Source organism: Gossypium hirsutum, chromosome D08 (genome assembly GCF_007990345.1).
Source record: "Gossypium hirsutum isolate 1008001.06 chromosome D08, Gossypium_hirsutum_v2.1, whole genome shotgun sequence".
Taxonomy (NCBI): Eukaryota; Viridiplantae; Streptophyta; class Magnoliopsida; order Malvales; family Malvaceae; genus Gossypium; species Gossypium hirsutum.
Genome location: NC_053444.1, coordinates 28,897,324 through 28,905,974, shown reverse-complemented (window position 1 = coordinate 28,905,974; position 8,651 = coordinate 28,897,324). Strand labels below are relative to the sequence as shown.

Below are 8,651 nucleotides of genomic sequence, written 5' to 3'. Positions count from 1 at the left end.
AACCCATGGTGAGGGCACATTCTCAATAAATCCTTGTACCTCTCCCATGCATCATATATAGTCTCTAAATCAATCTGGACAAAGAAAGAGATATCATTCCTCAACTTGGCTGTCTTAGCCAGTGGGAAGTACTTTAGAAGGAAATTCTCGGTCATTTGAGCCCATGTAGTGATAAAACCTTTTGGTAAAGAGTTCAACCATTGTTTAGTTTTTTTCCTCAACGAGAAAGGAAATAACTGTAAGCGAATGGCATCATTAATGACACCATTAATCTTGAAAGTGTCATAGATTTCCAAAAAATTGGCTAAATGGGTATTTGGATATTCGTCTTGCAAACCATCGAACTGAAAAAACTATTGTATCATCTGAATAGTGTTTGGCTTCAGTTCAAAATTATTTGTAGCAATGGTGGGTCTCACAATACTCGATTCAGCCCCAGTTAGAGTGGGCTTGGATAATCATACATAGTACGAGGAACAGGATCTAGATCTGTAACAACTACAAGAGGTAGTTGATTATTCTGCTTATCACCCATCTCCTCAGTAATAACAATGTCCTCTTATTCGTCAACTAAATTTTCTCGACTCTGCCTTGCTTCTCTACAGTTTCTACGAGTTGTACTTTCAATTTCACTATCAAATAGTATTGGTCTCGACAGGTTTCTTCTAGTCATAAACTAAAGAAACCTACTAGAAGCAAATAGAAGAAAAATTAAAAAGTAAAAATTAAAGTAAAAACAAAAATTATAATAAAAATAAATTGTTCCTAATATTTTAGTCCCCCATAACAACGCCAAAAATTTAATGGTCACTGAACTAACTATAAATACGACAAAGGCAAGCGCACCTATCGAACAATATTATAACTTCGGTGAGTAGATAATTTTGTATCCACAAGGACTAAAAGTATTAGTAATTATCGATTTTCTATTATTTAGCTGACAATTGGGAGTGATGTGTTTTAATCTAAATTTACTAAACTAATTTAACTAAGAACGCAACAGAGAAAGAATCAAAGAAATAATCGAATATTAACCAAAGAGATAGACAGTACCTAGGAAAGAATCCACCTAGACTTCACCTTTTATTATGAATTTGAATTAAACGCTTTATTGTGTCTTGATCCATAGAAATCCCTAAAATATGTTAATATCTCTTTCGAGAGTAAAAATAACAGACTCTAAGTTGATTAATTGAAATATCTTTCTAATCAAAACCCCTATTGTCGCATTAACTGGATTTATGGATTCCCCTATTAGATTTGACTCTAATTCGGTAGATTTAAGTCATTCTATTTCTAGGATTGCATGCAACTCCACACAATTATGCTAGATCTACTCTTAAACAGTGACTTTTGTTCCACTGAATTAAGCACATTAAACATGAATTAATATCCCAGAAATATTAAAACAAGAAATAACACATACATATTAAACATGAATTAATATCCGGAAAATATTAAAACAAGAAATAAGCATACACAATTGAGAGCAAGAATCAAGTAATTATCGCGTAAAAATAGAAATTAAATAAAAGGGTTCATCATAGGTTTCATCCTCCCTAGGTATCTAGGGAATTATAGTTCATAATCCTAAATAGAAACATCTCAAAGTCAGAATAACCACAAGACATAAAGAAGCTCAATAAAACTTCAAAAGAAATTAAAAGGAGATCTTCGATCTTGATGGAGATCCTCTTTTGAGTTGATTTCGATGGTGTTCTTTGAGTGTTTTCTTCGATCTTCTCTTATTAACCCTTTATGTATTCTTCTAATTGGTATTTATAGACTTTAGAATGCTCAGAAAGCCTAAAAATTGGGTTTTTCCACATATTTGGGAAGTAACATGCGAAATCGACACAGGCTGACACATAGGCGTGTGTCTAGCCCGGGTGGCTCACACTGGCGTGTGCCCAGCCCGTGTGGAAATGCCCAGGCAAAGTGGCTCCAGAAAATAGCTCTATTTCCTAATTTTGGCTCTGTTTTTCTCATTCCGCTCCCAAATGCTCTCCTAAGTATAAAAACATGAATTGAAAGGATTAAGAATGGGATTAAAATATGTTATATTTATAACTTATCAACCACTAAATTCCCTACCACCTAAAGTTCGCAGATTCTCCATTGGTAGTCCTCGATTCGCAAACACCTAAAAATTTTAACTAGATTTAATTTGCTTATCTATTTTATACATGAATTGTTAATGTCGAATTATTTCTGACTAGATTTTGGGTAATTATTACCTGTTGTCATCTTATGTCAAATCTCAAGTTATCAACACGTCTAAAAAAAACATAATCCACTATTCAACTTGAAGAACCACAAAACAAGTTCCATTTCGTAGAAGATAAGGCGAGATATGAATCTATTTTCAAGAAACAACAAATGCTTCTGGAAAACAGATTTAATTTGGGAGAAAGAAGTCACATTAACTTCATGGAAAAAGTTTAGAAAATAGCTAAAGCATTAAATTCAAAAGTGAGTGAGTTCGAAAAATTTATGCAAATCTGACTTGAAGATGTTTAGGTGATGTGACACCCCTAATTTGACCCTAGTCAGAAAGCGGTTTCGGGACCGCTAAACCGAGTCACCAAATTATTTGAATATGATATTTATTGTCTAAAATAAATGTGTGAAAATTTTAAGCTTCGATTTAGTAAATTTCATGTGAATTTAGTCAATAGGACATATGTGTGACATTTTTGAAATGTGATAGATCAAAACATAAGGACCTATTAGTGCATGTTGAAAAAGGGGGGACTTGCATGTCAATTTTTCCCCCCATCTAGTAGTGGCCGGCCATGACATTAGGATGGACAAAGGGTGATGGGCAAAACATGTCATAGACATGTTGTGTTGGTGCATCATGGGAGGAAACAATAAAATAAAATAAGGAGTATGGGTAATAAAATAATAATGGAAAGGTAAATGATGATGAAAAAAATTGTCTCATCCATGTTTCCCCCCCCCTTTGCCGTGAATTGAAGAAAGAAAACAAAAAAAAAAGTGTTCATTCTTGAACATCTTTGGCCGAATAGAGGAAAGAAAGGAAGGGGAAGAGCTTGAGAAAATCGGCTATGGTGGTTTGCTAGACTAAGGTATGTTTGATGTTGTCCTTGAGATTCATGCATGTTCTTAGTTGTTAGTTTGAGTTCTACCTAGCCCATGGTTTAAATCTTTGCTATGAGATGGAGATGATATTCGGCCATGGGTGTTGTCTTCTTGGTTGATGTTTGATGTTGTGGTGATGAGGCATGAAGATGAGTTAAGTTTCGGCTAAGGTGGATTTGTGTTGATGTCATTTGCATGCTAAGTGTAAAGCTTTGTAATGATACATGTGATGGTGATTGATGACTCTTGGATTTTCTTTTTGGCATTTTTGAGTTAGACATTAAGTTCTTTGTGTAACCCATGACCAAAATTGAATGGTATGGTGTCTTGATGCATTCGGCCATGGTAGAAAGTAGATGTAAAATGGTAGTAAGGTGAAGTGCAAAATGTTAGTATTTGATTACTAGTGTATATATGCGTATTAGCCGAGTTTTGAACTTGAAACAAAATGATATATAAGCAATACAAGTAACTATACTTGTAGGAAGTATTAAGCATATAATCGGCCTCAACATAGATATGCATATTCGGCCATAGGAAGAAGATTGGTGTTGCATGTATTCGGCTAGAGGCAAGCATATTGATGCTTTTATCTTGGCTTAGACAATCGGCTAAAAGAGAGTGTGGGCTAATATGTTGAATTGATTTATGATTTCATATGTATGTGACTTTAATGTCTAATGCATGTATTTATGGGCTAAGAACCTTGAGTTCCTCTTTTGATGCTCAAATGATTAAATCAATTTATTTGTTAAATTAAGCTCAAGAGCTTAGAGGACCAAAGTTGGATAAGGGAAGGGAAAAAGTGATCGAATAGCCGCCGAAATTGTTCGACCACATCCGAGGTAAGTTTTAAGTGTTTAAACGTTGAGTAAATTCAATTATAATAGGACATGATGAGTTGATTTAATAAGATAAGATGTGGCCATGATATGTTCTAAGCTCAAATGGTAAGTTCTTAAGTGTTTGAGCTTGGGAATTTAAGGGTAATTTGAAATAGTCTGCTTCGGACAGCAGCAGTAACGTGACTTTAGAAAATCACCATAAATTTATGGACTTGAATTATAGGCTGAATAAGACATGAAATTAAATCTTAATGAGTCTAGTTTCTTATAAAAGAAACCGTGTAAGCAAAGGAATTTCCGATAATGAGATATTTAAAGTTGTGTGAGACGGTGTCAGAATGACTCCGAAATCCCCTGTTCTGTTTTTAGAAAATCATTATAAATTGTAAAAAAATGGTTATAAGATAAAATTTATATGCTTAGACTCCTTAATGAGTCTAGTTTCAAATGAAATCAAATACAACACATTTTGAATTCTGTAAAATGAGAAATTTGATTCGTAGTGAAGAGTGGTCAGATTAGTCAAATAGTGAAACAGGGGAAACTTTAAGAAAAATCTGGTATTGATTGGCCAAACCTAAAATTCTGGAAATTTTATGGATGGAAGATATACGAGTCTATATTCAGGAAAAATTAACGGAAAGTGATTTGGAGTTTTGTAGCTCCAGTTATAAATAATTTAGTGACTATTGCTCAGGAAAAACAGCTTGTGCTGAATTTGAGATTATGTTGTGAACCTTGATAAACTTGTTTTAGTTGCTCATAAGCTATTGATTAAACCCATACTTGAATTCTAAATCGTGATATTGTAAGTTTATGAGTATTCGAATATGAAATGATAGTATGGCCTAATGGCCGATGTGATGAATGTGAAAGTGTATATATGTGATAAGGCCTAATGGCCGATGTGATGAATGTGAAAGTGTATATATGTGATAAGGCCTAATGGCCGATGTGATGAATGTGAAAGTGTATATATGTGATAAGGCCTAATGGCCGATGTGATGAATATGAAAGTGTATATATGTGATAAGGCCTAATGGCCGATGTGATGAATGTGAAAGTGTATATATGTGACAGGGCCGAGTGGCCAACGTGATGGATGTGAAAGTGTATAAATGTGATAAGTCCCGAAGGGCATTTGTGTCAGTACTATATCCGGGTTAAAACCCCGCAGGCTTCATGCGAGAATATTATCACTGATTAATGTCCGTAAGCTTCGTGCTCGTACTATATCCGAGCTTTAAAGACCCGATGACTACGTGTGGGGATTTTGTCCGGGTAAGACCCGATAACTTCGTGTGGAGATTATGTCCGGGTAAGACTTCATAATAAGAATTGCTTATAAATATATTCAATGCGAAAGGTTAAATAGGTATGTACTCCAAGTTTATATGTGAGCTTGATTTGCACTAAATCATAAGGTAGTTATGTGATGCATACGAGAGCAATCTATGAGACTATTCCTATGATTATGTGACATCGGATCAGTGTGAGAGGTTATGTGAAATCATACGATATATCTATGTCACATGAGCTCACTTTTATGTGAAAGTTTATCTGCCTATTGTATATGATGAGATGTGCATGTTCGGTAAATTGATGGTATGCCCGAAGGAAGAGTGAAATAAAAATACGAACAACTATGTTATAATTTGATGGTTATCTGTTGACACTGCTTAAAACTTACTAAGCATTGTAATGCTTACTCTGTTTACTCTGTTTCCTCTGTTTTATAGATCTCATTGCGAAGCTACAGGCTCGGGGATCGTCAGCAACTAGTCACACTATCACTATCCACTGTTTGGTACTGCTATGTTTTGGATTATCTTATGGCATGTATAAAATAGACTAGTGGCAGAAGAATATTTTGGTTAATGTATATAAGCCATGCGAAAATGGCATCTTTTGAATGTTTACTTAGAGAAGTTTAAATTTTATCCCTGGCCGTGCTTAGTACTTATCTAAATGAATGACCTTTATTTCAAGAAAAAGTTCAAAATTTTACGGTTCTGACATGAGTTACAAGCCCGGTAATACCCCTTACCTATTCCGGCGACGGTCACGGGATAGGGGTGTTACATTTTATTGGTATCAGAGCTACGGTTTAGTCGATTCTAGGACTAACGTAGCACGCGTGAGTCTATTTATACATGCCATAAAGTGATAAAATGATAGTGTGATGATTTTTGGCTATTAAAATGTGTTTGCTGTATTGCAATGAATCTTGATCCCGATCGAGCTGTAGCAAGCTTCTGACTATGAGAATTTGCGATATAACTTCACTTAGATATGCCTAAATTATTAAGTTGATCAGGTACGTATCATGTACTCGTATTTGAATTTCGATTTGGATTGAATTATAAGGGTATAAGTGATGCAATTTTGAAAGAGTGTTATGACTATAAATGTGATTTTTGTATGTGGCTATGGAACTGGAAGTTGAATGGTCGATAAGCATGTTGTGTTTGCATTCAAGTAATGTAAATGATATACTAATGTGTATTGCTATATGTGTATATGTACATGAGAATTGAGAGTGATATATCCGGGCTAAGTCCCGAGGAGCATTCGTGCTAGTGATATATCCGGGCTAAGTCCCGAGGAGCATTCGTGCTAGTGATATATCCGGGCTAAGTCCCGAGGAGCATTCGTGCTAGTGATATATCCGGGCTAAGTCCCGAGGAGCATTCGTGCTAGTGATGTATCCGGGCTAAGTTCCGAAGAGCATTCGTGCTAGTAATATATCCGTGCTAAACCTCGAAGAGTATTCGTGCTGGTGTTATATCCGGGCTAGGTCCCGAAGAGTAATCATGCTGGTGATGTGTATTCGGGCCTTCGTGCCTAGTAGGCTTCGTACCGGTAATTTGAGCAAAGTTTAAGTGCTCATTACTATACAAATTCAAATTTAAATGAGATGATATGTTTAAAAGTGTACGTACATGATGTTTATAGACTTGGTTAAGTCATATCAATGTGTATTAACGAATGAATAAGAGCACTATGTATGTGAATAATTAGAGGCACTGTGTGTGTGCGAATTCCTTTAACCGAGCACTATGAGTGCGAGATCGGTCAGTGGGCACTAAGTGTGTGAAGTGGAATTCATGTAAGACCTCGTTTGGGACGAAGGCATTGATTTGAGATAGTGTGTAAGACCATGTCTGGGACATGGCATCGGCTCGATATGTGAGAATATGTAAGACCATATCTAGGATATGGCATTGTAAGAGCTATATGTGCTATTGCTGAATGGACACTATTTTGTTAATCTTGTTCAAGAAATTATTTTGATTAAGTTTCGACATTCGAAAGTTTGAAAGAATTTTTGATGAATGTTTATAATTTTGGATATACGAGTTATGCGCTAGAATAAATCTCATGCCAGTGTATTATATTAGGCTTTATGCCTATTCGACTGTATACGGGTAACGTTAACTATGATTGAATGTGCTAAATGAACTAAATGTTCAGGTACGTGGAAGTTGACTTTTCTTTGGAAATGAGTTAAGTTGAATATTGAGATGTGATAAAGTTATAAAGGATATTTATTGGGATGTTTGAGTATATGTGTACTTTCGGTTAGGTTACAGCTTATTCATGAATGAAAATGTGGGTTACAAATATGTGGTTGATGATGTGAATTATACATGTTAATATGTGCTTAATATGTGTTTGAAATGCATTTGTGAATTAAGTTAAGTGATTATTGCTTATGAAATCAAGAAAATGAGATATTGGTGCATACTTGTAGAAATGTTTATGTATTTTTTAAGATAAGAAAATGATTTTATAGATCGATGCGAAATCAATAATGAATTACAATTGCTATCGATGAGCTAATGTTTATATGAATATAATTCAATAAGAGGACGTTATCCTAAACTATGCATCGGTGGAAATTTTCGGGGACGAAAATCCCTAAAGGGCGGGAGAGTTGTGACACCCCTAATTTGACCCTAGTCGGAAAGCGGTTTCGGGACCGCTAAACCGAGTCACCAAATTATTTGAATATGATATTTATTGTCTAAATAAATGTGTGAAAATTTTAAGCTTCGATTTAGTAAATTTCATGTGAATTAGTCAATAGGACTTATGTGTGACATTTTGAAATGTGATAGATCAAAACATAAGGACTATTAGTGCATGTTGAAAAAGGGGGGACTTGCATGTCAATTTTTCCCCCATCTAGTAGTGCGGCCATGACATTAGGATGGACAAAGGGTGATGGGCAAAACATGTCATAGACATGTTGTGTTGGTGCATCATGGGAGGAAACAATAAAATAAAATAAGGAGTATGGGTAATAAAATAATAATGGAAAGGTAAATGATGATGAAAAAAATTGTCTCATCCATGTTTCCCCCCCCCCTTTGCCGTGAATTGAAGAAAGAAAACAAAAAAAAAGTGTTCATTCTTGAACATCTTTGGCCGAATAGAGGAAAGAAAGGAAGGGGAAGAGCTTGAGAAAATCGGCTATGGTGGTTTGCTAGACTAAGGTATGTTTGATGTTGTCCTTGAGATTCATGCATGTTCTTAGTTGTTAGTTTGAGTTCTACCTAGCCATGGTTTAAATCTTTGCTATGAGATGGAGATGATATTCGGCCATGGGTGTTGTCTTCTTGGTTGATGTTTGATGTTGTGGTGATGAGGCATGAAGATGAGTTAAGTTTCGGCTAAGGTGGATTTGTGTTGATGTCA

The 8,651-nt window shown here is 35.3% G+C and overlaps 1 non-coding gene across 1 annotated transcript; it reads left to right on the top strand.

The window, feature by feature from the left end:
• Positions 1–107, top strand: LOC121220700 (small nucleolar RNA R71). The gene has a single exon (XR_005917917.1). It is a non-coding gene; the product is annotated as a small nucleolar RNA R71 (small nucleolar RNA).
• The last annotated feature ends 8,544 nt before the right edge of the window (positions 108–8,651 follow it).